Consider the following 27,867-nt stretch of genomic DNA (forward strand, 5'->3'; position numbering starts at 1 on the left):
AATAATACTGCAATAGCATGGTTTGTAGTTATGACATATATTCATAAAAATTCATACATAAATAACACAGGCTAAAATGTGAATAGTCATCTGGTGCTTCTAGCTAGTTCTACCCCAGTGTACCTAACCTAAGTGCAGTACGAGGTAAGAAGTAGGTGCTGTTTGTCTATAGTCTAGTTGGGCTATAGTTTAGAATGGTATTGCCAAGATTTGCCAAAAGTTCCTCTAGGTTCTAGTCCGCTCCATATCTTAGAATGAGAGAGGTTGGAATCTCTTTCCGGGTCACGATCTCTAACACCCCGTAAGGGGAGTCAGAAACACTGAAGTTGGATTATCTGCGAGGAGGATGACAGTGTCTGGTCAGTGCGTCAGGCGGGGACTCGACTTCCTTCCGAACTTGCCGTGGCGAGCCGTGTTGTGCAAGTATGCAGACAAACTGTGGTTTGCAATGGCAAGTAAAGGTATATTTATATCTTGAAAGTGTTTAAGAATGCCAGTATTGACGTAAAAGTCGGGCAGAGGAACTTTATGAATGACCCCCTAAGGAATAGATGTTCATGCATAATAAATGAGTTCTTGGAGAAATCAATATTCCAAGCAAGGGGAAGTTCTATAGGCTTAAGCGTCTGGTTTTCCAAGAACTCGTTGTGACGTGGATGGACGGATGTAGGTGGCCATGTCTGTATTTGGTTAGCATGGATAATGCCTAAATAAGGGTAGGATTTCTATGCCTAAATATGGGCAATGCGAATGCTGTCTATATAAGGGCATAAATCGGGAAACCGATATACGGTATCTAAATCGACACACAACACCCACTCCACTTTTGTATGAACTACATTACTAAATTCTAAACATGCTAAACATATCTGAAATATAGCTACACATGAAGCGCTAAAACATGTCTAAAATACATTGTAAAAATGCATCAAAACTATTGCTATGCATACAAATGCAATGGTGCTGTACATATTAAAGCAATGTTCCATTCCTAGCATATATTTACAGTGAATGCTAAACGAATGAACATACATCTACATACACATGATGAAATGGCACGTAAATACAGAAGAAAAAGGTCGAAACCATTTCATGTCAAGTTACATAAAACAATTGTTATTGACAAGGTGACATATTGTCTCTGAAAATGGTTCAAAGAATTCTGTTCTCTATGAATAGTTCTACTATAAGCAGATTACTTTGGCAGAAAAGAAAAACACAAATTTGAAGAAAAAAAATTAATCATAGGAAAAAGTTCCTAGTTTAGTCTTTGTTTTGAAACATGAAGGCCAAATTCAAAGTCTTCCCGGTACACTGTGTGCTGAATGAAAAGTCAGTGTATGGGGATGGAGAAAACATGAAATCTTCTAATCCTTTAGAGAAAAAGTCTTCTACCTTTGTAGGTGAAAGTTGGATTACCTCGTTTAGAAGACTAACCGAACATAGATGAGAAGCATCGCCTTCAGCATTGGTCGCATCAGCAATGTTTATATCGGATGTTACCTGTGCGCCTGTTGTTTCCTCTTGTACTTCAGCAGTAGCAATTTGCGTCTGTGAGATCTCAATGAATGTCGTCATCAGGATTGGTAGCCGCTGGGGAGAACACAGAGCACGGGCAGTTACCGGGTCCAGCAGAGTATCGATAACCGTAGGCATGACTGATGGAAGTGTTAGACAGATGTCTACCATGCATTCTTCACCACAAAGCAGGCAGCGTTGAACAGGTAAGATGCAATCGTACCAGATTGGTCTTAATGACAGAAACCATGTGATATTTAATTCTTGTAGACGAGGTAAACCTAAAATTTGGACGATGCGCTCAAGACACTTCATCTCTTATAGAGCTCTCTCTATGGTGCTTGGAGTGACGCTGTCTATTTGGCTTGCCATATTGTAGCAGTAGGAGCAAAAATAGGATCCCTGCAACGAGTGCTAAAAGTAGTGGCTGTCCACCAAACACAGAGTGCACAAATGTGGGAATTATTCCGAGGACTGCTTGAAAAGGTGCTAACAGTCCTGAACACACGTTCATGTACAATACTCCTCGTATCAGACATGTTTAAGATACGTTCCAACTTTACTGAGAAATGTATAGGGCAGTTTGTATTCAAAAGGGCTTGTATATCAGCTGAAGTCCTTGCGACTTGTAGATCATAGGTTTCTTTGGCAGAGGTCAGAGGCACTGTTTGTTGTAAAAGAATGGCTTTCATTATGCTTAGAGTATCAATTTGTATATCAGAGATGTTCAGTAAAGGCCATAAAGGCAACTCCCTGGCTGTCTTGATCTGAGGGAACAAGACTTGTATACAGCAAGTGACCCTGGATGTAACCGTTACTAGATACGGAATACCTGGCAATATGCCACAGCAGCTGGATCATTCAACATAATGTAACTTACATTCGAAAGTTGACCAAAAATTGGATTAATCACTGCAGCCGGTGAACCTTGCAGGCGGCAGGATACATTTGTAGTGGAACCATCACAGGCCCGTGAGAATTAATACCCTGGCATAAGAGAGACCCGATTAGTGCATTTTCACAGTTTGTACCGCTAAGAAACACTTCATGTCCCCCACTCCAACATCTGTGTGTGTAAGGTAAATCCCAGGATGTCTAGATGTATTCTTTACTCAACCTTTCATATTTTCCTGCTGGTATATGTTTTAGGCAATACTGAAAATGGAAAGTTGTAACAGGCAGAGTAATTTTACCATATATGATCCACTCAGCAGCTGGATTTTCTGCCACCATGAATGGTAATTTTTCCAGTTTTTCAATGCTTAGCACCGTATAGTCTGCTCCCCTTTGTGCCAGTTTGATCTGTTTATCAGTGAGATTGAATTCTGAAAACAGTGACGTAGTGTGATTTAAACGCCAAGGCACGTAGCCTGCACGCAGGTTTTGTTGCGTCCAGCCTAATAGCATGATAGAACATAGTTGAGACTGATCATGTTGCAACATGACCAAGTCTTGTTCGATGATGTCTATGGCAAAAGATGCAATGCTGTCCAATTAATATATCCTGGACGACAGAGTCGTTAACCCATTGTCCCTGGAATCCTTCAATATGGTATTCCATCCCTACCCTCGTGAATGTGGTTCCGATGACCCCGGCGTTTCTGGAATGTTGGAAGGTTTTAATTCTGATTTAGTGACAGCACTGGTTTCTGTAATCCCTCAAATAAAACATAATCCAGCCCAGCGGCGGCAATCCGCCCCCTGGTATACAGCTGAGTTAAAAATTGACAAATCCAAGTGCAAGACACTCGAGAGACGATGGAGATGCATTAAAGACTCGCTGGATAGACAAGCGTACAAACTAGCTCTATCCAGCTACCATCAAAGCATAAACACAGTCAGGCAAAATTATATTATGAATCAAATCAATCAGTTTAGTAACTCATCCAAAGCCTTATTTAATATAAACACTTTGTATCACCTCAAGCCTGTAGACAATCTCCGACTGAAATCTCAAGAACTATGTGACTATTTAGCAACCTACTTTCAGGAAAAAATCATGCAGATCCAGGCAAATTTTCCAACTTCTATGTCTCGGAAGCCGGCACTTTTTACCGGACTAGATGAACTGGAGATACCAATAGCAGGCACTTTGGATCAATTCGAAACAATCACACTTGATGAGATCTCTAATTCATTATCTTCTACTAAATCCAGTTCGCCTGACGATCTATGTCCACCTAAAACTATGGCCCTTTTATCTTTCAGTTGTGCTCCGGAAATTCTCAAAATTTGTAACTGTTCGATCCAATCAGGCATTATTCCTACTATCTGGAAAGAAGCATATGTACGACCTATCCTGAAAAGACCTACAGCTGACCCTCAGGTTCTAAGTAACTATCGACCAATATCGTTGTTACCCCTGCTGGGCAAGCAACTAGAAACCTTTATAAATAGGCAGTTAAGCTCATATCTTGAGTCCAATAAAATCTTAGACCCCTCACAATCTGTATTCGGCCCAGGTTTCAGCACTGAGACCGCTATTCTGGCAGTAACGGATTCTGTGAGGCAGACAATGGATATCGGGGGATCAGTGGTTCTGATCCTCCTAGATCTCTCCGCAGCATTTGATACTATCCCACATTTATTGCTCGTGGAGAGACTATATTCATGTGGCATTCGAGGCATAGCCTTAAAATGACTGGAAATTTTTTTGTCAGATAGATGCCAAATGATAATGCTAGGACCTTATCTTTCTCAGAAATTTTGTCTGGACAAGGGCGTACCTCAGGGCTCTTGTCTAAGCCCTACATTGTTTAATGTTTACATGGCCCCTCTGGCAAAAATTGTTGAACCGTTTGGGTTCGAGATAATCTCCTATGCTGACAACACTCGGCTGATGTTCCCAATCGGTTCCAAGCTAGAATATGAGAAAACTCAATTCTCTGCAGGTATGCTCGCCATCTCTAATTGGATGATGGAGAACTGCCTCCAGCTGAATCCTAGCAGAACCGAGGTTATGCGTATAGGTAAACCTCAACCATCTGGACTGATGGCTGGTGGCCTTGTCAGCTGGGAACGGCTCCCACTCCTACTCAATCCGTGAAAAATCTTGGATTAAAATTGGACCAGACGCTAACTATGAAGGATCACATTTCGTCCACTATTAGTTCCTGTTATTACAGTCTATGTCTCTTACGCAAGATACTCCCTTATCTGCCTATTAAACATCGCAGAACCTTGGTCCAGGCTATGGTGATGAGCTGCCTTGACTATGGGAACGCGCTGTTGGCTGAAGTAGGTGAGACGTTGCTTGCTAAACTGCAGGTGATTTAAAACACCTGGGCAAGGATGATTCTAATTCGCCCTCCAGGCTCTTCCTCAGCCCCCTTGCTGAGAGAGCTTCACTGGTTACCAGTGAAGAAGCGATCCCTTTTTAAGATATGTTGCCTTACGTTTAATGTCAAAAAACAAAGGGAGGCGTGAGTTAAGAGTCAATGCCTTGGGGGCGTGGCTTGGACGCGAGGCGGAATGGCTGCTTGAACCCGCAGCTCCGCCGACCGGGCTCATAAATCCAAAATTAATCCGACTATCTGATGTGATACCCCAGACCTTTTCCCCTCCGAAGTGCTGCCCAGTGCGGGGAGGATTGCCGGTGGCGCAAAATCGATGTGGACAGAGAGACTGGCTCCACTTGGGGCGGACTGCTGACGTGCGGAGTGGCGGCTTGGTGGAACAACGGAAGCCGGGACCTCGCGTGAGCCCGGGCCAGGGCGGGAGCGGAGAGACACAAGAGGTTGCGGGCGCTGGCCGAGGGAGGTCGGACCGCGAGCGCCAGAACAGTAAGCCGGGCTGCCACAGCTATCGCGGCGCGTGCCTGCGTGCTGCCAAGGTACGGAGCTGAGACGCCGGGTGGGACCGTACCGGGGTGGAGGCACCCGCAATAACCGAGAGGCCAGGGACCGGCTCTGACAGACTGCGAGGCGGCCGGCCTGGCGTGAACCACAGCGGGAGAGCCTAATCCAAAGCAGCCGTCTGGAAACGAAGCCCGGCATAGCGGCAGATAAAGCGGCCGTTCATGGGGTTAGCGGAGACTCCATAGAACGAGAACTCCTGCAGAACTACTGTCCCACCTGCAGTGCCCTGGAGCTACGGCTCGCCCTGCAGAGGCGAGAAGCGGACGGAGACTGAGTCTCCACCCTGGCCATAGAAAGCACTGGGACGAGACGCAGTACTGGGACACAGGACGCCATTTTGTGCTGCTAGAGCCCCGGGACGCTATTCCAATAACACAACCTTTCTGCAGGGAGGTGCGCAGGGGTGTTGTAAAGGATACACGATGATTCTGCAGGAGCGTCAGGAATCCGAAGTATAGTCCACAGCCTTCCCCTGCAGCCTTCCGACTCTATCAAGCACTAGAGCACAGGAGGCAGGACAGGGGAAAACAGGGAGACAAAACAAGGAAAGGTTGGGGGTAACAATTGGGTGTTGAGGGTCTTCAGACTGGTCGTCTCAACCTTCTTGTGGGCTTGGCAACAAGAGAGACTGTAATGCAAAAGAGTAATATTCTTGAGTCTGAATAGGACAATCACATTCGCAATTATACAACACAACTTTTCATACCTAGCTGGATGTATGTTAATGTCCCTGAATGGAAATGGGAGAACCTCTGGAAATGGATATATCTGGAGCTGCAGTGAAGAAGGCAAAACACTCATAAGTCTAATGACTCTATATATTCTAGTGTTATGAACGACTAAAAAATATACTGCTCACTCTGGTTTCTGTCTTAACTGCCAAGAAGCACACCCCAAAGGTTTGATTGAATACTAGAACTCGGTTGCCAATATCCTTGATAGTGGGAACAACATCTACAATAAACAAAACAGGAAATCAAACACCACAATACAATCTTCCTTATACCAATACAATGTGCAGCTCAATAATGCGCTGTTACCATGATTCTGGAACGTGTAGCTGTAGCCCAATCCTCACTGGTCCACGCAAGATACCAAGTCCAAATAAGTGATATATCACAAGAGCTGAATGACCCCAAGGAATTGATGTCAGAAGGGACGGACAGGGAAAAAACAAGGTAAAGAAAGACCCTAACTGACTAATATTAGAGCACCGGTAACAACCCGGCCGCCAGCGGAGCACCCCGGTATAGGAGAAAATGAAGGGGGAAGGTTTGCCCGGCCTGTCAGCGGAGCACAAGCCCGGCTGACAAGCGGAGCAGAAATTAGGCCAACAGAAGGGAGAGGATGCCCGGCCCATCAGCGGAGCACAAGCCCGGCTGACCAGCGGAGCAGAAATGAGGCCAACAGAAGGGAGAGGAATCCCACCGGATGGCGGAGATAAACCCGGCCGCCGGGCGGGAAACCAAAACACTGGGAAGGCAATAAAAAACGGGAAACGACACGGAACGTGTCAAAATGCACAAGCGCAGTGGCAAGGCGCTTGGTAAACACGAGAGAAAGGCTGCGGAGGCTCAGAAAAGAACCAACGGAGCCGAGGTCACTCTCGAGCAGGAAGAACGCCAGGACGTAGAAACGGAAGTCAGGCACAGGAAGTCAGGCAGCAACGGACCCAACGGAGCTAGACGCAAGAACGTGAAGCGTCGCTCCATGGGTCAAAGAATCCTAAATAGTGCACAGTTAAAGGGACAGCGCACTGGGAGGGGGCTTGAGGCATGACAGGTGTGAACTGACCCCACAAAGCTGGATTGGCGCTCATTAACACTGAATGAACCTGCAGGGACATTGGAGAAGGGTCGAATTGGCACTAAACCTCTGACTGCAGTTCCCCCAGACGACGAGGGGTGCCTTGGAGGACCGCGTGTGCCTGAGCTGGCTACCTGCATAGAAACTTCAGTTCCCCCTACCAAGGTCGACAGCTACAATGGGGAAACCTGACACGAGGCAGCCGAAGATCACATTCGATAAGACCAAACAGAAGGCGACCGGCCAGGAGCAGCAGGAGGAAGAGGCCGCGAGGAGTGATCAGGGGGAGCGCAAACATCCGAAATCAAGTCCATGTGTCAGGAGCTGAAGACGAGTCTCCAAGGGATTGATCACAAGATGGACGACTTGGCTGCCCGCATGGACAGTCTGACAAGGCGGATGGACAAGCAGGACGGTAGGGTGGATGTGCTGGAAACGCGTGTGACCGAGACGGAGGAGGGTCACACCGCCATGGACAGGAAATTACGCGGCATGGATAAAGTCCTGACGCTGATCCAGCAAAAGAACGAGGATTTGGAGGCCCGCTCAAGACGCAACAACGTCCGCATCACGGGCGTGGCGGAGACGACCAATATCGTTAAAATGGAGCTATATATAGAGACTATGATGACGGAACTCTTCGGGACGGGCCTCTCCCAAATGTTCCTGGTCGAAAGGGCGCACAGGACACTGGGCCCCCAGCCTAAACCGGGCGCACCGCCAAGAGCAATCATAGCGCGTCTCCTGAACTATAGGGACCGAGACACTATTCTGCGCATGGCGAGAGACGTGCCGGAACTCCAGTATCAGGGCAATCGTATATCGATCTTCCCAGACTTCACCCTGCAGGTCCAGGCAGCAAGGAGAGAATTTGTCCCGGCCAAGAAGATCTTTCAGCAAATCGGAACCAAATACTCACTAATCTACCCTGCCAAACTGAGAGTGCAAGGCCCGGGAAAACCTTCCTTTTTTGTGGACGCAAAGGCAGCGTTGAAATATGCAAAGCAACTATCCCGGGTCCAGAAAAATCAGTCACAACCCGGCGAATCAGAAGCGCAAACTGGACTGAGTGACATTGAATGACGGAGCCACAGCCTACGACTTGTCTGCGATGCCGACACTGAAATGGAAGCAGGAAGAGCGGACTACCGAATTGAGACACTGCTAATCCGCCCTGTACAGATAAGTGGACCTCTGTAATTGCTTATGGAAGAGGGGGGAGGTACATACGGGATCGCTGTCAGGCTGGCGCCCGGTCGCCCTGGCAAAAGTACAGGGTTAGTAGGCGTATGACCCACGATCCCCGAGGGATGATTCCCATTGGACTAGTACTGTTGAGAAGCCCTACAGATTGTTTGATGTCTGGATGGGAGGGGGGGGAGGGAACTGCACGACCTGATTGGGGGATTGGAGCGGGAGGGGGTTGGGGGGGCGTGAGATTGTATTGCACTGTTGCATTTTGTTTTGTTGGAAGCGTGGAGACACACACAGCGACTACTAACACAGTTATATACGCTTGGCCCAGATGGTCGCTAGATGACCGGAGCTGCCAGACGACTGATCGCACCAGATCGTGCTCTGTCCGGCGGTGTGCGCAGCTGCAGGGCGTAAAATTGCCGATTTGTCTTCCCAGATATGGCCCACATTAAACTGCTAACCTGGAATGTGCGCGGATTGAATGACAGACGAAAGGTCAGGCTAGTCCAGGCCTTCTTGCTGCTGAAGGGTATAGACATATGTTTTCTGCAAGAGACCCACCTAATTGCAAATGCTAATGCGCTGCTCAGACATAGTAGGTGGGGAGAGACTACACACGCACACTACTCCAACTATTCTCGTGGGGTGGCGATCCTGATCAGGAGAGGCCTACACTGGACGACATCTGAGGTGGTGCTGGATGCTGAGGGGAGATATATACTACTGGTGGGGAGTCTATATGGCATGCGGATGATCTTGGTGAATGTGTATGGCCCTAATGTTGACGACCCTGAGTTCCATAGTGACCTTTGGTATAAAATACGGGCCCGTGGGCAGGCCGCGGTTCTGTGGGGAGGAGACTACAATGTGGTACTATCAGATACGTTAGACAGACAGGGAACGACCAGGGAACATCACCCCAAGGCGGCGGCAATGCTATGGGACATAATCTCCGAAGCTAAGCTAGTCGACTCATGGAGGGCACTGCACCCAGGGTCCCGAGAAGGCACATGCCTTACAATGCATAGGGCCGCGTGGTCTAGACTAGATTACTGGCTGTTATCAGGGGATGTCCACACACTAACGACTGACGTGACACACTATCCAAGATCACTCTCTGACCATGCGCCAGTCTGCCTTACACTATCCACCCCAGACCAGTACATCCAACCATTCAGCTGGAGATTCCCCTCCCGGGCGCTACGAGACCAGGTATTCAAGCAGGAATTGAGGGAAAAGCTGGAGGAATACTTTGAGCTAAATGAGAGCTCGGTTGACTCCCCAGGCACGCTCTGGGAGGCATGTAAAGTGGTGATGAGGGGATGCTGCATATCACTAAAAACAGGGGTACTACGGTCCATAAGAGGCACCTTACAAACGCTAGAAACAGAATTGTCAGCACTTGAGGCGCTACTCCAGAGGTCACCTACGGATAGGGTCAAGTCTGAGTTTCGCGCGAAGCTCACGCAATACCAGGAGGCTGCAGACAGGGAGGTGGCCTTTCTAGCGAAAGATGGGCAGGCCCGGAGATACGGGGAGGGAGATAGAGCAGGAAGGACACTGGCCAACATGCTTAGAACACCAAAGGGAGCGACCTATGTACTTGAACTAAGAGATGAGGGAGGGGACGTGGTGAGGGAACCCCAGGCCATCCTCCAGGTCATGACAGACTACTACCGCACACTTTACACGTCCAAGGTCACGCCGGACGACCAAACACTCACAGACTACCTTGACACTATCGCTCTGGCTTGGTTTAACAATGGGGCCAGACAATACATGGACCTACCGTTCTCGCAGGAGGACATACGGGCGATTATAGCGAGTATGCCGCCTGGTAAAGCGCCGGGACCAGACGGACTGACGTCAGAGTTCTACAAAGAGTATGCTGATATATTGGTACCTAGATTATATAAGGTCTTCGAGGAGGCGGTTGAAACGGAGATACTGCCGCAATCACTGCGTGAGGCGTTGATCATCACCTTAGTCAAGCCTGGTAAAGACCCCACAGAGCCGGACTCCTACCGTCCCCTTTTGCTTATAAACGTAGACGCTAAGATCTACGCGAAACTGCTAGCGGACCGGCTAAAATATATGCTGCCGCAGATAGCTCTCTCGGATCAATCGGGATTCGTCCTAGAGAGATCAACATCTCATAACCTGAGAGTTTTGTTTGGGTTACTCCACTATCTGGACCCTAAGGTCAAGGCCGCTGCTGCACTGCTCGATGCGACTAAAGCATTCGACTCCCTCGAATGGAAATTCCTACACACCCTCTTTACCCGAATGGGATTTAGTCCACTGTTCGCCAAGCGGATAGGCATTCTCTATAACGGCCCGACTGCGAGGGTGAGAGTGAACGGACGAACTTCGGACGCTATCCAGATTACGAGGGGGACGAGGCAGGGATGCCCGCTCTCTCCCTTACTATTTGCTATAGCGACTGAACCTCTTGCGGCACGTATGCGGCAACACCATGCTCAGAGAAGCATAGGCTTCACTTCGCGAGGTCTGCTGATCTCCTTATACGCGGACGACGTTACAATTTATATGATAGATCCGGAGATGAATTTTGACCCACTGATGCGGGAGGTGCTTAGATATAGCGGCCTCACTGGGATCAATATCAACTGGTCGAAATCAACCATGTTACCACTAACGGACAACACGACCAAGTGCCATACTGAATTTCGATTGACTGGGTCACGGGGGACGTCAAATACTTGGGTATTAGAATCAGCCGCACTATACAAGAAATCTGGCTGTCGAACTTTGGAGTGGCGATGGACTGGCTCGAGGGCAAAGTCAAAAAGTGGAAGACGCTCCCGCTCTCGCTGACGGGCCGCATCGCTATAGCAAAAATGGTGGTGGTCCCCAAATTTTTATATTTATTCATAAATATACCCCTGCCACTGACGATGGCATTTTTCTGCAGGCTTCGATCTGCCGTTATAGAACTGGTCTGGGCAGGTAGGCAACCTAGAGTGGCCTGGAACCTTCTTACTCTCCCGTTCCGCCAGGGGGGTCTGGCTGCGCCAGACTTGGAACTTTATGCGTATAGTGCACAAGCCCAGTATCTATATTACTGGCACCACCCGATCCCGTACCAACCGCACGTGGCCATAGAGACGGACGTGGCAACCCCCTGCCCCCTCAAAGTGGCGGTGTACAAAAAGTATAAACGATCCCACGGGACATCGACACTGTGGAGGTGGTGCGCTGGGCGTGGGCGGGAATAGCCAAACGCGCGGGCGTGAAAGAGCTGTATGCACCGAGCATGCCACTAGACGGCAACCCCCTACTGGAACCGCTCACGGACGCGGCAGTAGTCCGAAGGGCGAGTGAAAGGGGTCTGAAGGTGGCGGGCGATCTATACCCAGATGACATTTTCATAGCGCTACAAGACATGACCGAATCCACGAACCCGACGGCATCGGAGCTCTTACTTTATTACCAACTGCGGGCTGCGTGCAAACGTAGATACCCGGTCTTCCCGGAGGCCCCGCCGACAGTAGCGGCATTGGAAGCTGTCCTATCGAACGCCTCCTCGCACAAATTGATAACGAGAATCTACAAGGCTACGCAAAACGCGACACCTGCCCTTCACACTGACTCTAGGATGGCCTGGGAGAGGGAGGCGGGTATCACCATATCAGAAAAACAATGGACTTTTTGTTGCACGCAACTAGAACACCTGTCGCCTAACTACAGACTGAGGCTCATACACTTTAATTTTTTACACAGAACGTATCGCACACCCATACAACTGGTTCGGATGGGGCTGTTGGCTGATGCCTCTTGCTGGAGATGTGGTGAGAGGGAGGCTACATTCTACCACCTATCTTGGGACTGTGGCCAAATACACACGTACTGGGGGAACGTTTTTCACACTATAGGTCAGATAGTGGGGATACCCGTGTACCTCGACCCCCTCGTAGGGCTACTGGGATTTGTGCTGCCTGTACCGGGCACATCAAGAAAGCTCCTACTTGCCAAGAGACAGATAGCACTCAAATGGAAACAGAAGTCCCCGCCTACGATCTCTGGTTGGATAAAATCAGCAATGTACTGCAAAAACCAGCTGTCGGTATATTGGGAATTGATGCCACTCCGCTCTAGGCCCGCTGATATCTGGCAACCAATGGTGGACTGGCTAGCACGTTCAGGAAATGATGAGAGCGACTGATGGTAAAGTTGGGGCACCAATGGAGGGGGTGACCAGGGTAAGGAGGAGAAGGCTCCGAGCATAGCTCCAGAGTCTGTGGGCAGCGGGATTTGGAGACAATTGATCGATATTGAGTATGCTAATTTGTGATGATCTCACACGTATGTTATTGTTAATTGTTGCATAAATGTAATGAGTCATTTATCTGCGAAAGTGCACACGATTTGATAGCTCGCTGTATCCAGTCGTAACATATGCTGCCTGCCTCCGGGTTGTTGGCTGAATAGCGGTGTACACTTTAAAGGAACAAATAAAGGTTTTTGAAAAAAAAAAAAAAAAAAAAAGAGTCAATGCCTTAAATGGTAAAGGTCCTCATTATCTACAAAAGAAATTTACAAAGCAGGTCTCGAGCTGTAATCTCAGATCGAACTCGCTAGCTCTTCTAAAGGTCCCCCAAATACGTCTAAGCCGCACTGGTGGCAGAGCCTTCTCGTACCTTGTCCCTCGGTACTAGAATTAGCTCCCCATGGCCTTGCAAAAATGTACTTCGTACATTGCTTTTAGGAAACAACTAAAAATCTTTCTGTATTAATACATTCATCAAATGCTGCTGACTTTTTTCCCTCTCTTCAATAGGTAAGCGCCGAGATTCCTCCAGGTGAGGTGTGCGCTATAGAATTATGCTTAACATAACATAACATAACATAACATACAACAGCGAGAGATTTCTCTAAATTAGTACGATACATTTCTCATATTCTTTCTGTTGTTTCTGCTTGGGTAACATTCCATATTTCATTATAAGCAGCGTAGACACTGGTATATATGAAACGTTTTTTGACGCGGTTTTATTGGACCTAGCAAGAATTCCCTACGGTGTGCACCTTCTTGAGGTAAAGATAAGTGTTGTTTCACATCCTCTAGTGTAGCTTTCTGTAGCCAATCAAGGCAAAGTTTCCCTACACTGTATGTTGTTACTACCCCTGGATGCTGTCTTTGAACATAGCCTGGGTCTGGCCTATTGATAGTGAAACCCTGTGTTTTGTTCAGGAATCGATCTTGACACCTTTGTTTGTGTCTGTGGGCCAGAGCAACCATTTGTTCCAATCTGGATCTGATCTGTTGTGATGCAAAATAGTATGTACATCGACCTCCCCCTGTGTAGTGCTATTACTTGCAGGTGCAGGTATGGACTTTGATCTTGGCTAACCCAAGGCAACACGTTTGTTGGACAGTGTCATTCAAAAACATACTTTGCTCAGGGATGATACAGGCTCTAAACAAAGCTTCTATCCCCTGCAGTTGCCAATCTTTTGTACCCCAGACAGATTTTCTCTCAATGTTGTCTTTCCAAAAGTCGAAACCCTGTCTAGACAGTAGGGCAATAAGGCAGCAGAAGAAATCTGTTTTGTATTGGTTAACATAATTTTGGTACCTGTCTTGTTCACATTTTTAAAGTAAAACGTTTATGGATTTGACAAGTTGAACTCTGAAAAATATGGAAATTTCTTTGCAAAAGTTTTTTAGCTACTCTTTCGAGGTGTAGGACAATGTTCCCATTCATTATACATAAATATATTTCTAGGTGTTGCAGTCTTATGCAAGAAATGATGACCATAGTGGTTATAACAATACATTTGTTCATAGTCTGATGAACCCTCTACATATTCATGATTTGTGAATACTGCAGACATTTCTAGATCAGACATCATGTTATTAACAGTCTTGAAGTCCCAATCATCAGAAAAGGTACTAGAGGCAATAAAGTCACTTAATGAAATCTTAAATAAGTGTGGAATCTTCAAAAGTTCCAACGGGCTGAATACGTCATAATCGGTTTTATCCCAAACTATACCATCTGGTATAGGAACGGCTGTGATGTTCACTGCTGACAAGTCTCTTGCTTCACGATGGGATGATTTGTGTGACTGCAGAAGTAAGTTCACTCTTTTACTTGCTGTGTCCATTTGAATATATCTTCCATTTATCAGCATACCCAGAGGTATTACCAGAGCTAACCAAAGTAGAAAGAAGAATATTCCCAAAACAATCCATAGTTCAATCCATGGTGCAACCAGATAAGTATTTTTCAGTAGATGAAAAAAGTCTGTTGCTTGTTCTTTGAAAGTTCTTTGTGCTGGCGTCGTTTCAGGTTCGCTGGGATCCTCAGAAAACGTATCAAAGATAATGAAATAGCCAGAGGCAGTTCTGTCAATGGTTGGAATTGCATCAGGATTCGTTAAATTCTCTGGAACCAGTTGATCACGTGTTACTTTGTTGTAGACAGATGTATCAGGACGAACTGTTATTTGGGTTTTAAGAGTGACGAGTTCCATTGGTTTGTTGCTTAGTCCTTCATTTCTCACTATAGAATCTTCAAATTGATGAGTCTTTCAGTGTGAACCTCTTGGATTGTAGCTAGAAGAGTGTGTCTGCTACATCGTTGGAGTCTACTTGGCCTACTGCTTAGTATTGGCCACATTGTGTGGTTTGATCAGGTCGATGGACACAAATCTTTTCTCCTTTTTACCAGCAAGGGGCAGCAGAAGTATTGTTTTTGATCCATGGATTGCTAGGACAGGTACTGGCTGTCTGTAAGAAGGCCCACATTTCTTCTTGTCGCGATCTTTTCTCTGACTAGAACACCAAGCTTTGGGATCCAGACAGGCCTTGCTGGGATGGCTGGTTTTTACCCAGTGGTGGTTGGCTTCAGGAACACGTTGCTTTGTTTCTATCTTAGTTCATTTAAGTCCTGTAAAAAGCCAAACGATCTTTGATATCAAATGTTTTATTTTCCACCACTTTGCCTTTCATGTCAAGGTCAGGTGTGACACCCTAGAGAACTTTTTGGCAAATTGTTTCATGAGCGTTGGACCCCATAAAGATGTTTGACCCACCCATCACCCAAACCTAATACCCCAGCTGTCATAGACTGCTTTATGTCCTGGTTTTTTCTTTCCACAACAGAATTTCCCTCAGGATGGAATGGAGAAGAGTACCGCACTGCTAAGCCCAAACTGGCCATGGCATCTTTGTAAGCTCGAGAGCTAAACGCAGGACCCTGGTCAGAGTGTAGTGTGCCAATTGCGTATGTGCCGATAAAAACTCGCAAATCTTTTATAACAGTTTGAGTGTCAGCCAAGTGCTGAGGCCACATCCAAAGATACCTTGATTTAGTGTTTGTGGGACTGCATGTGTTCAAAAGGACGCCTGCATGTAGATAGTCTAATGCTGTCTAACAAAGGTGTCTGAACTGGGCTGGCTATGTTGTAGTCAGGTGCCTGGTGGCGTTCTGTACTGCGATCTCTATTGCAGTCAATGCAGTTATTGATGAAAATGTGAATCAATGTATTCATTCCTGGCCACCAGTACATATCTTTTAGTTTTAACATTTTTCTAGAGATCCCCTGATGTGTCAGACCCTCTCCCAGATGTGCTTCGTAAATCAAAGCTGCTCTTAGTTCCATGTTTGGAATTATCCTATCCCCCAATCGCCCCCTTCCCGGCTTCATCAGCCAATGAATTCCCTTCAACGTGAACGCCATCACGTTGATGACTCAGCGTGTGTATCACGTGAGGGTTTTCTATCCATTGCGCAACTGAACTACTTGTTCCCAAAGCATTTTATGCTTAATTGTGCCACCTTTTGCATCTTTGAGACCATTTTGGAGCCAATTCTGTAAATTTTCATTATATGATTGAGCACAGTATAAGGAATCGCACACTATGAGTGTGGTGGAATTCGCAATCCGTATTTTCAAGTGCCATTTTGAATGCTTGTAGTTCAGTTCGCAGAGCTGTACAATCTCCTAGAGATTGTGCTTTTGTGACCATTGGTCTGCAATTTGCCATCACACATACGACCTTTAACGATCGCGCATGCTGCACTATAAGCTTGCTTACCACTGTAGCGGGTTGTGCAGATCCGTCAGTATAAATTATAAATTCGTACTGGTCAAGAGGGAGAATTTCAGTAGGCAGAGGACATTCGTGTTCGTATTGCAGGAATGCTAGTGTTTTCAAATAAGGATCAAAAACATATTCAACATCAGTTGCAGCAAGTGAATTAACCCATTGTATCCATCCTGGATGTAAAGTTTTTGAATTCGGAATGCTAGCTTTTGTAACTGCCTCTAAGGCTGGTACAGGGGTTACGACCATAATGCGCTTCCCCTGTGCTAGGGCTCTTTCCTTTGCTACAGCGGTTTGACCTGCTGTCAGAATTTTTTCTGTTGATGTAAATTTCATTTCTGCTTGGTATACAAATGTGATTTGGATGCAGTTGTTATTTTTTCACCTTTGTTAAAAGTTAAGTAGGTGAATCCGCATTGACCCCGAATGATTCAGATCACTAATTGCATACTTTTACGCGTGTTTGTAAGTGTTTTGTTACTAACGTATCTGCTTGAAGTGAACACAGGATATCTCTGTGTCCCTGCGTCCAATGTGTGATTTTAAAATCAGGTTTGATTAATTCGTAGAGAGGTTTAATCCTTTCTGCGTAGTTTAGAATGTATGTTCTTCCAAAATTCAGGAAACCTAGAATTGACTGTAAGTTTTTCATGGTTTTTGGAGGTTGGAGCAGCGCACACTTTTCTAAAAAGTTGGCCGCCAGGCTTTTGCCTTCGCTTGATAGTTCATATCCTAAGAAAAGGACATTGATATGGGCAATTCTTGATTTTTTTAAATTGAATTTATAACCCTCAGAGGCGAAGCCCAGTATAATGGTGTTCACCCTGTTCAAGTGCCTGTTCAGGTCATCATCTGTCAGATAGATATCATCGACATATGACAATGCCTCGTCATCATAAATTTGTAGTAACTCTGTTACCCTTGCTGAGAATAACCCCCAGCTGTTCTTGAACCCTTGTGGGAGTCGACAAAAGTGATAATTTGTCCCCATTATTGAGAAAGCTGTCAAATACCTGCTTTTAGGTGCTATGTTTTGACAAAAGAAACTGTTAGAAATATCTAATGTGGTTTTATATTTTTTACGCACAATCAGGTACATGCATCAAAGGATTTAGGAATCGCAAACGGTGCGAATCGCAAAATTCGGCTGTTTCCGATTCCTAAATCACTATTTGGGATGCATGAACAAAAAATACAAGAAATCGCTATTTTTTGCGATTTCTAAAAATGCAATTGCAACCTTCCATGTTGCTGAAATCTTTGGAGCCGGTAGAAGCTCAGGAGCAGCTACTGGTCAGTTGCGCTTTAGTTGCCTGCGAAGCAGGGGAGTGACTCCTTCACTCCAAGGGATATTCTTCTGTTGTCTTAAGTGCCCCACGGGTCCTGCACGCAGCCTTTATGGAGTCACGGTAAAAACAATGTTTCAGACGGAAAGAGGGAAGAAGTCAAGCCCAGTCAAGGTCCAAGGTAGGTCAAGGTGTCCAGACAGTCGAAAGTCAGTGGTTTCTTCTTGTAGAATCTTGTCAACGTAAAATCTAATGTCCTGAAGCAGGGTAACCCATTTTATTCCTACGACAGGGTTGGACAGATTCAAGGGACCCTCCTAGGGAAGGGGCAGGACAGAGGGGTGGCTACACCCATGTTCTTTGTCCAGTTTCACACCAGAGCTGGAGCCAATGGCTCCCAGAACTGGTTTGAGCTGGACTATGGACAGGGACACCAAATGTGCCCTCAGTGCAGACTTTTTCAGGCACTCTCAGAGTGCAGCACCCAGCCCCAATTCACTAAACCCTGTATGGGAGGTGTTCACACCTCCCTGTGACAGGATGCAAATTATGCTGCCTTCCTCTGCTCAAGCTTGGCTCAGGAGCAGGAGGGCATAAATATGTCTCTTGCTGGCAGCATCCATTTTCTGCTGCCGCGTTGAGAAGGCTGGCACAGGGTAGACCAGTGACCCCAAAAAGCTCGCTTCAGAAGGGTGGAAACATACCTCCTACACCAGTTACTTGTGTTGAGGTATGGAACTTGTGTGGAGATATGATTCCAAGGTGTTTGATATCAAACACAATATGTGTCTATGCAGCCGTTTTCAAGATAGCATTTACCGCAAGGTTATAATGCCCCTCTACCTATATGTCCGGCCGAGTCTCAGACAACCCGGGAGAATTGTAGTGTAGTTCCTATATCCCTGATAGGCTCTGCGCATTGGAATAATATATACTACAGATGTGGCATAGGACTGAGGTCAGTATGCCTCTATCGAGTACATTAAACTTATTTACTTGGGTGTGCCAGCTAACTCAGAAGTCACTAGAAACCTCTTGAATAAACAAGAAGGGATCAGTTTCTGATAACCACATAAACTTGACAACTTTGTTTCCATTAGAATCGGAACAGTCTCAGAATCGTGGAAACAATAGATAACAGTTTCACTCAGTCAATCGTGCATGTTTTGTTTCTACAGAGTTTACACAGAAATAGGGAGACAGGTGTTTCAATAAAAAGCGTTTATTGAACAGTCTTATTTATCGTGCAAGAGATATGAACTGCTACAATTGTAAGATAGAATGCGACGTATAATACGTACAGTGTTAGCAGTAGGATAAAATAATACTGCAATAGCATGGTTTGTAGTTATGACATATATTCATAAAAATTCATACATAAATAACACAGGCTAAAATGTGAATAGTCATCTGGTGCTTCTAGCTAGTTCTACCCCAGTGTACCTAACCTAAGTGCAGTACGAGGTAAGAAGTAGGTGCTGTTTGTCTATAGTCTAGTTGGGCTATAGTTTAGAATGGTATTGCCAAGATTTGCCAAAAGTTCCTCTAGGTTCTAGTCCGCTCCATATCTTAGAATGAGAGAGGTTGGAATCTCTTTCCGGGTCACGATCTCTAACACCCCGCAAGGGGAGTCAGAAACACTGGAGATGGATTATCTGCAAGAAGGATGACAGTGTCTGGTCAGTGCGTCAGGCGGGGACTCGACTTCCTTCCGAACTTGCCGTGGCAAGCCGTGTTGTGCAAGTATGCAGCCAAACTGTGGTTTGCAATGGCAAGTGAAGGTATATTTATATCTTGAAAGTGTTTAAGAATGCCAGTATTGACGTAAAAGTCGGGCAGAGGAACTTCATGAATGACCCCCTAAGGAATAGATGTTCATGCATAATAAATGAGTTCTTGGAGAAATCAATATTCCAAGCAAGGGGAAGTCCTATAGGCTTAAGCGTCTGGTTTTCCAAGAACTCGTTGTGACGTGGATGGACGGATGTAGGTGGCCATGTCTGTATTTGGTTAGCATGGATAATGACTAAATAAGGGTAGGATTTCTATGCCTAAATATGGGCAATGCGAATTCTGTCTATATAAGGGCATAAATCGGGAAACCGATATACGGTATCTAAATCGACACACAACACCCACTCCACTTTTGTATGAACTACATTACTAAATTCTAAACATGCGAAACATATCTGAAATATAGCTACACATGAAGCGCTAAAACATGTCTAAAATACATTGTAAAAATGCATCAAAACTGTTGCTATGCATACAAATGCAATGGTGCTGTACATATTAAAGCAATGTTCCATTGCTAGCACATATTTACAGTGAATGCTAAACAAATGAACATACATCTATATACACATGATGAAATGGCACGTAAATACAGAAGAAAAATGTCGAAACCATTTCATGTCAAGTTACATAAAACAATTGTTATTGACAAGGTGACATATTGTCTCTGAAAATGGTTCAAAGAATTCTGTTCTCTATGAATAGTTCTACTATAAGCAGATTACTTTGGCAGAAAAGAAAAACACAAATTTGAAGAAAAAAAATTAATCATAGGAAAAAGTTCCTAGTTTAGTCTTTGTTTTGAAAAATGAAGGCCAATTCAAAGTCTTCCCGGTACACTGTGTGCTTAATGAAAAGTCAGTGTATGGGGATGGAGAAAACATGAAATCTTCTAATCCTTTAGAGAAAAAGTCTTCTACCTTTGTAGGTGAAAGTTGGATTACCTTGTTTAGAAGACTAGCCTAACATAGATGAGAAGCATCGCCTTCAGCATTGGTCGCATCAGCAATGTTTATATCGGATGTTACCTGTGCGCCTGTTGTTTCTCTTGTACTTCAGCAGTAGCAATTTGCGTCTGTGAGATCTCAATGAATGCCGTCATCAGGATTGGTAGCCGCTGGGGAGAACACAGAGCACGGGCAGTTACCGGGTCCAGCAGAGTATCGATAACCGTAGGCATGACTGATGGAAGTGTTAGACAGATGTCTACCATGCATTCTTCACCGCAAAGCAGGCAGCGTTGAACAGGTAAGATGCAATCGTACCAGATTGGTCTTAATGACAGAAACCATGTGATATTTAATTCTCGTAGACGAGGTAAACCTAAAATTTGGACGATGCGCTCAAGACACTTCATCTCTTATAGAGCTCTCTCTATGGTGCTTGGAGTGACGCTGTCTATTTGGCTTGCCATATTGTAGCAGTAGGAGCAAAAATAGGATCCCTGCAACGAGTGCTAAAAGTAGTGGCTGTGCACCAAACACAGAGTGCACAAATTTGGGAATTATTCAGAGGACTGCTTGAAAAGGTGCTAACAGTCCTGAATACACGTTCATGTACAATACCCCTCGTATCAGACATGTTTAAGATACGTTCCAACATTTCTGAGAAATGTATAGGGCAGTTTGTATTCAAAAGGGCTTGTATATCAGCTGAAGTCCTTGCGACTTGTAGATCATAGGTTTCTTTGGCAGAGGTCAGAGGCACTGTTTGTTGTAAAAGAATGGCTTTCATTATGCTTAGAGTATCAATTTGTATATCAGAGATGTTCAGTAAAGGCCTTAAAGGCAACTCCCTGGCTGTCTTGATCTGAGGGAACAAGACTTGTATACAGCAAGTGACCCTGGATGTAACCGTTACTAGATACGGAATACCTGGCAACATGCCACAGCAGCTGGATCATTCAACATAATGTAACTTACATTCGAAAGTTGACCAAAAATTGGATTAATCACTGCAGCCGGTGAACCTTGCAGGCGGCAGGATACATTTGTAGTGGAACCATCACAGGCCCGTGAGAATTAATACCCTGGCATAAGAGAGACCAGATTACAGCGTTTTCACAGTTTGTACCGCTAAGAAACACTTCATGCCCCCCACTCCAACATCTGTGTGTATAAGGTAAATCCCAGGATGTCTAGATGTATTCTTTACTCAACCTTTCATATTTTCCTGCTGGTATATGTTTTAGGTAATACTGAAAATGGAAAGTTGTAACAGGCAGAGTAATTTTACCATATATGATCCACTCAGCAGCTGGATTTTCTGCCACCATGAATGGTAATTTTTCCAGTTTTTCAATGCTTAGCACTGTATAGTCTGCTCCCTTTTTTGCCAGTTTGATCTGTTTATCAGTGAGATTGAATTCTGAAAACAGTGACGTAGTGTTGATTAAACGCCAAGGCACGTAGCCTGCACGCAGGTTTTGTTGCATCCAGCCTAATAGCATGATAGAACATAGTTGAGACTGATCATGTTGCAACATGACCAAGTCTTGTTCGATGATGTCTATGGCAAAAGATGCAATGCTGTCCAATTAATATATCTTGGACGACAGAGTTGTTAACCCATTGTCCCTGGAATCCTTCAATATGGTATTCCATCCCTACCCTCGTGAATGTGGTTCCGATGACTCCGGCGTTTCTGGAATGTTGGAAGGTTTTAATTCTGATTTAGTGACAGCACTGGTTTCTGTAATCCCTCAAATAAAACATAATCCATCCCAGCGGCGGCAATCCGCCCCCTGGTATACAGCTGAGTTAAAAATTGACAAATCCAAGTGTAAGACACTCGAGAGACGATGGAGATGCATTAAAGACTCGCTGGATAGACAAGCGTACAAACTAGCTCTATCCAGCTACCATCAAAACATAAACACAGTCAGGCAAAATTATATTATGAATCAAATCAATCAGTTTAGTAACTCATCCAAAGCCTTATTTAATATAAACACTTTGTATCACCTCAAGCCTGTAGACAATCTCCGACTGAAATCTCAAGAACTATGTGACTCTTTAGCAACCTACTTTCAGGAAAAAATCATGCAGATCTAGGCTAATTTTCCAACTTCTATGTCTCGGAAGCCGGCACTTTTTACCGGACTAGATGAACTGGAGATACCAATAGCAGGCACTTTGGATCAATTCGAAACAATCACACTTGATGAGATCTCTAATTCATTATCTTCTACTAAATCCGGTTCGCCTGACGATCTATGTCCACCTAAAACTATGGCCCTTTTATCTTTCAGTTGTGCTCCGGAAATTCTCAAAATTTGTAACTGTTCGATCCAATCAGGCATTATTCCTACTATCTGGAAAGAAGCATATGTACGACCTATCCTGAAAAGACCTACGGCTGACCCTCAGGTTCTAAGTAACTATCGACCAATATAGTTGTTACCCCTGCTGGGCAAGCAACTAGAAACCTTTATAAATAGGCAGTTAAGCTCATATCTTGAGTCCAATAAAATCTTAGACCCCTCACAATCTGGATTCGGCCCAGGTTTCAGCACTGAGACCGCTATTCTGGCAGTAACGGATTCTGTGAGGCAGACAATGGATATCGGGGGATCAGTGGTTCTGATCCTCCTAGATCTCTCCGCAGCATTTGATACTATCTCACATTTATTGCTCGTGGAGAGCCTATATTCATGTGGCATTCGAGGCATAGCCTTAAAATGACTGGAAATTATTTTGTCATATAGATGCCAAATGATAATGCTAGGACCTTATCTTTCTCCGAAATTTTGTCTGGACAAGGGCGTACCTCAGGGCTCTTGTCTAAGCCCTATATTGTTTAATGTTTACATGGCCCCTCTGGCAAAAATTGTTGAACCGTTTGGGTTCGAGATAATCTCCTATGCTGACTACACTCGGCTGATGTTCCCAATCGGTTCCAAGCTAGAATATGAGAAAACTCAATTCTCTGCAGGTATGCTCGCCATCTCTAATTGGATGATGGAGAACTGCCTCCAGCTGAATCCTAGCAAAACCGAGGTTATGCGTATAGGTAAACCTCAACCATCTGGACTGATGGCTGGTGGCCTTGTCAGCTGGGAACGGCTCCCACTCCTACTCAATCCGTGAAAAATCTTGGATTAAAATTGGACCAGACACTAACTATGAAGGATCACAATTCGTCCACTATTAGTTCCTGTTATTACAGTCTATGTCTCTTACGCAAGATACTCCCTTATCTGCCTATTAAACATCGCAGAACCTTGGTCCAGGCTATGGTGATGAGCTGCCTTGACTATGGGAACGCGCTGTTGGCTGAAGTAGGTGAGACATTGCTTGCTAAACTGCAGGTGATTTAAAACACCTGGGCAAGGATGATTCTAAATCGCCCTCCAGGCTCTTCCTCAGCCCCCTTGCTGAGAGAGCTTCACTGGTTACCAGTGAAGAAGCGATCCCTTTTTAAGATATGTTGCCTTACGTTTAATGTCAAAAAACAAAGGGAGGCGTGAGTTAAGAGTCAATGCCTTAAATGGTAAAGGTCCTCATTATCTACAAAAGAAATTTACAAAGCAGGTCTCGAGCTGTAATCTCAGATCGAACTCGCTAGCTCTTCTAAAGGTCCCCCAAATACGTCTAAGCCGCACTGGTGGCAGAGCCTTCTCGTACCTTGTCCCTCGATACTAGAATTAGCTCCCCATGGCCTTGCAAAAATGTACTTCGTACATTGCTTTTAGGAAACAACTAAAACTCTTTCTGTATTAATACATTCATCAAATGCTGCTGACTTTTTTCCCTCTCTTCACTAGGTAAGCGCCGAGATTCCTCCGGGTGAGGTGTGCGCTATAGAATTATGCTTAACATAACATAACATAACATACAACAGCGAGAGATTTCTCTAAATTAGTACGATAAATTTCTCATATTTTTTCTGTTGTTTCTGCTTGGGTAACATTCCATATTTCATTATAAGCAGCGTAGACACCGGTTAATATGAAACGTTTTTTGACGCGGTTTTATTGGACCTAGCAAGAATTCCCTAAGGTGTGCGCCTTCTTGAGGTAAAGATAAGTGTTGTTTCACATCCTCTAGTGTAGCTTTCTGTAGCCAAGCAAGGCAAAGTTCCCCTGCACTGTATGTTGCTACTACCCCTGGATGCTGTCTTTGAACATAGCGTGGGTCTGGCCTATTGATAGTGAAACCCTGTGTTTTGTTCAGGAATCGATCTTGACACCTTTGTTTGTGTCTGTGGGCCAGAGCAACCATTTGTTCCAATCTGGATCTGATCTGTTGTGATGCAAAATAGTATGTACATCGACCTCCCCCTGTGTAGTGCTATTACTTGCAGGTGCAGGTATGGACTTTGATCTTGGCTAACCCAAGGCAACACGTTTGTTGGACAGTGTCATTCAAAAACATACTTTGCTCAGGGATGATACAGGCTCTAAACAAAGCTTCTATCCCCTGCACTTGCCAATCTTTTGTACCCCAGACAGATTTTCTCTCAATGTTGTCTTTCCAAAAGTCGAAACCCTGTCTAGACAGTAGGGCAATAAGGCAGCAGAAGAAATCCGTTTTGTATTAGTTAACATAATTTTGGTACCTGTCTTGTTCACATTTTTAAAGTAAAACGTTTCTGGATTTGACAAGTTGAACCCTGAAAAATATGGAAATTTCTTTGCAAAAGTTTTTTAGCTACTCTTTCGAGGTGTAGGACAATGTTCCCATTCATTATACATAAATATATGTCTAGGTGTTGCAGTCTTATGCAAGAAATGATGAACATAGTGGTTATAACAATACATTTGTTCATAGTCTGATGAACCCTCTAAATATTCATGATTTGTGAATACTGCAGACATTTCTAGATCAGACATCATGTTATTAACAGTCTTGAAGTCCCAATCATCAGAAAAGGTACTAGAGGCAATAAAGTCACTTAATGAAATCTTAAATAAGTGTGGAATCTTCAAAAGTTCCAACGGGCTGAATACGTCATAATCGGTTTTATCCCAAACTATAACATCTGGTATAGGAACGGCTGTGATGTTCACTGCTGACAAGTCTCTTGCTTCACGATGGGATGATTTGTGTGACTGCAGAAGTGAGTTCACTCTTTTACTTGCTGTGTCCATTTGAATATATCTTCCATTTATCAGCCTTCCCAGAGGTATTACCAGAGCTAACCAAAGTAGAAAGAAGAATATTCCCAAAACAATCCATAGTTCAATCCATGGTGAAACCAGATAAGTCTTTTTCAGTAGATGAAAAAAGTCTGTTGCTTGTTCTTTGAAAGTTCTTTGTGCTGGCGTCGTTTCAGGTTCGCTGGGATCCTCAGAAAACGTATCAAAGATAATGAAATAGCCAGAGGCAGTTCTGTCAAGGTTGGAATTGCATCAGGATTCGTTAAATTCTCTGGAACCAGTTGATCGCGTGTTACTTTGTTGTAGACAGATGTATCAGGACGAACTGTTATTTGGGTTTCAAGAGTGACGAGTTCCATAGCTTTGTTGCTTAGTCCTTCATTTCTCACTATAGAATCTTCAAATTGATGAGTCTTTCAGTGTGAACCTCTTGGATTGTAGCTAGAAGAGTGTGTCTGCTACATCGTTGGAGTCTACTTGGCCTACTGCTTAGTATCGGCCACATTGTGTGGTTTGATCAGGTCGATGGACACAAATCTTTTCTCCTTTTTACCAGCAAGGGGCAGCAGAAGTATTGTTTTTGATCCATGGATTGCTAGGACAGGTACTGGTTGTCTGTAAGAAGGCCCAAATTTCTTCTTGTCGCGATCTTTTCTCTGACTAGAACACCAAGCTTTGGGATCCAGACAGGCCTTGCTGGGATGGCTGGTTTTTACCCAGTGGTGGTTGGCTTCAGGAACACGTTGCTTTGTTTCTATCTTAGTTCATTTAAGTCCTGTAAAAAGCCAAACGATCTTTGATATCAAATGTTTTATTTTCCACCACTTTGCCTTTTATGTCAAGGTCAGGTGTGACACCCTAGAGAACTTTTTGGCAAATTGTTTCATGAGCGTTGGACCCCATAAAGATGTTTGACCCGCCCATCACCCAAACCTAATACCCCAGCTGTCATAGACTGCTTTATGTCCTGGTTTTTTCTTTCCACAACAGAATTTCCCTCAGGATGGAATGGAGAAGAGTACCGCACTGCTACGCCCAAACTGGCCATGGCATCTTTGTAAGCTCGAGAGCTAAACGCAGGACCCTGGTCAGAGTGTAGTGTGCCAATTGCGTATGTGCCGATAAAAACTCGCAAATCTTTTATAACAGTTTGAGTGTCAGCCAAGTGCTGAGGCCACATCCAAAGATACCTTGATTTAGTGTTTGTGGGACTGCATTTGTTCAAAAGGACGCCTGCATGTAGATAGTCTAATGCTGTCTAACAAAGGTGTCTGAACTGGGCTGGCTATGTTGTAGTCAGGTGCCTGGTGGCGTTCTGTACTGCGATCTCTATTGCAGTCATTGATGAAAATGTGAATCAATGTATTCATTCCTGGCCACCAGTACATATCTTTTAGTTTTAAAATTTCTAGAGATCCCCTGATGTGTCACACCCTTTCCCAGATGTGCTTCGTAAACCAAAGCTGCTCTTAGTTCCATGTTTGGAATTATCCTATCCCCCAATCGCCTCCTTCCCGGCTTCATCAGCCAATGAATTCCCTTCAACGTGAACGCCATCACGTTGATGACTCAGCGTGTGTATCACGTGAGGGTTTTCTATCCATTTCGCAACTGAACTACTTGTTCCCAAAGCATTTTATGCTTAATTGTGCCACCTTTTGCATCTTTGAGACCATTTTGGAGCCGATTCTGTAAATTTTCATTATATGATTGAACACAGTATAAGGAATCGCACACTATGAGTGTGGTGGAATTCGCAATCCGTATTTTCAAGTGCCATTTTGAATGCTTGTAGTTCAGTTCGCAGAGCTGTACAATCTCCTAGGGATTGTGCTTTTGTGACCATTGGTCTGCAATTTGCCATCACACATACGATCTTTAACGATCGCGCATGCTGCACTATAAGCTTGCTTACCATTGTAGCGGGTTGTGCAGATCCGTCAGTATAAATTATAAAGTCGTACTGGTCAAGAGGGAGAATTTCAGTAGGCAGAGGACATTCGTGTTCGTATTGCAGGAATGCTAGTGTTTTCAAATAAGGATCAAAAACATATTCAACATCAGTTGCAGCAAGTAAATTAACCCATTGTATCCATCCTGGATGTAAAGTTTTTGAATTCGGAATGCTAGCTTTTGTAACTGCCTCTAAGGCTGGTACAGGGGTTACGACCATAATGCACTTCCCCTGTGCTAGGGCTCTTTCCTTTGCTACAGCGGTTTGACCTGCTGTCA

Source organism: Lissotriton helveticus, chromosome 7, assembly GCF_964261635.1.
Source record: "Lissotriton helveticus chromosome 7, aLisHel1.1, whole genome shotgun sequence".
Classification (NCBI taxonomy): domain Eukaryota; kingdom Metazoa; phylum Chordata; class Amphibia; order Caudata; family Salamandridae; genus Lissotriton; species Lissotriton helveticus.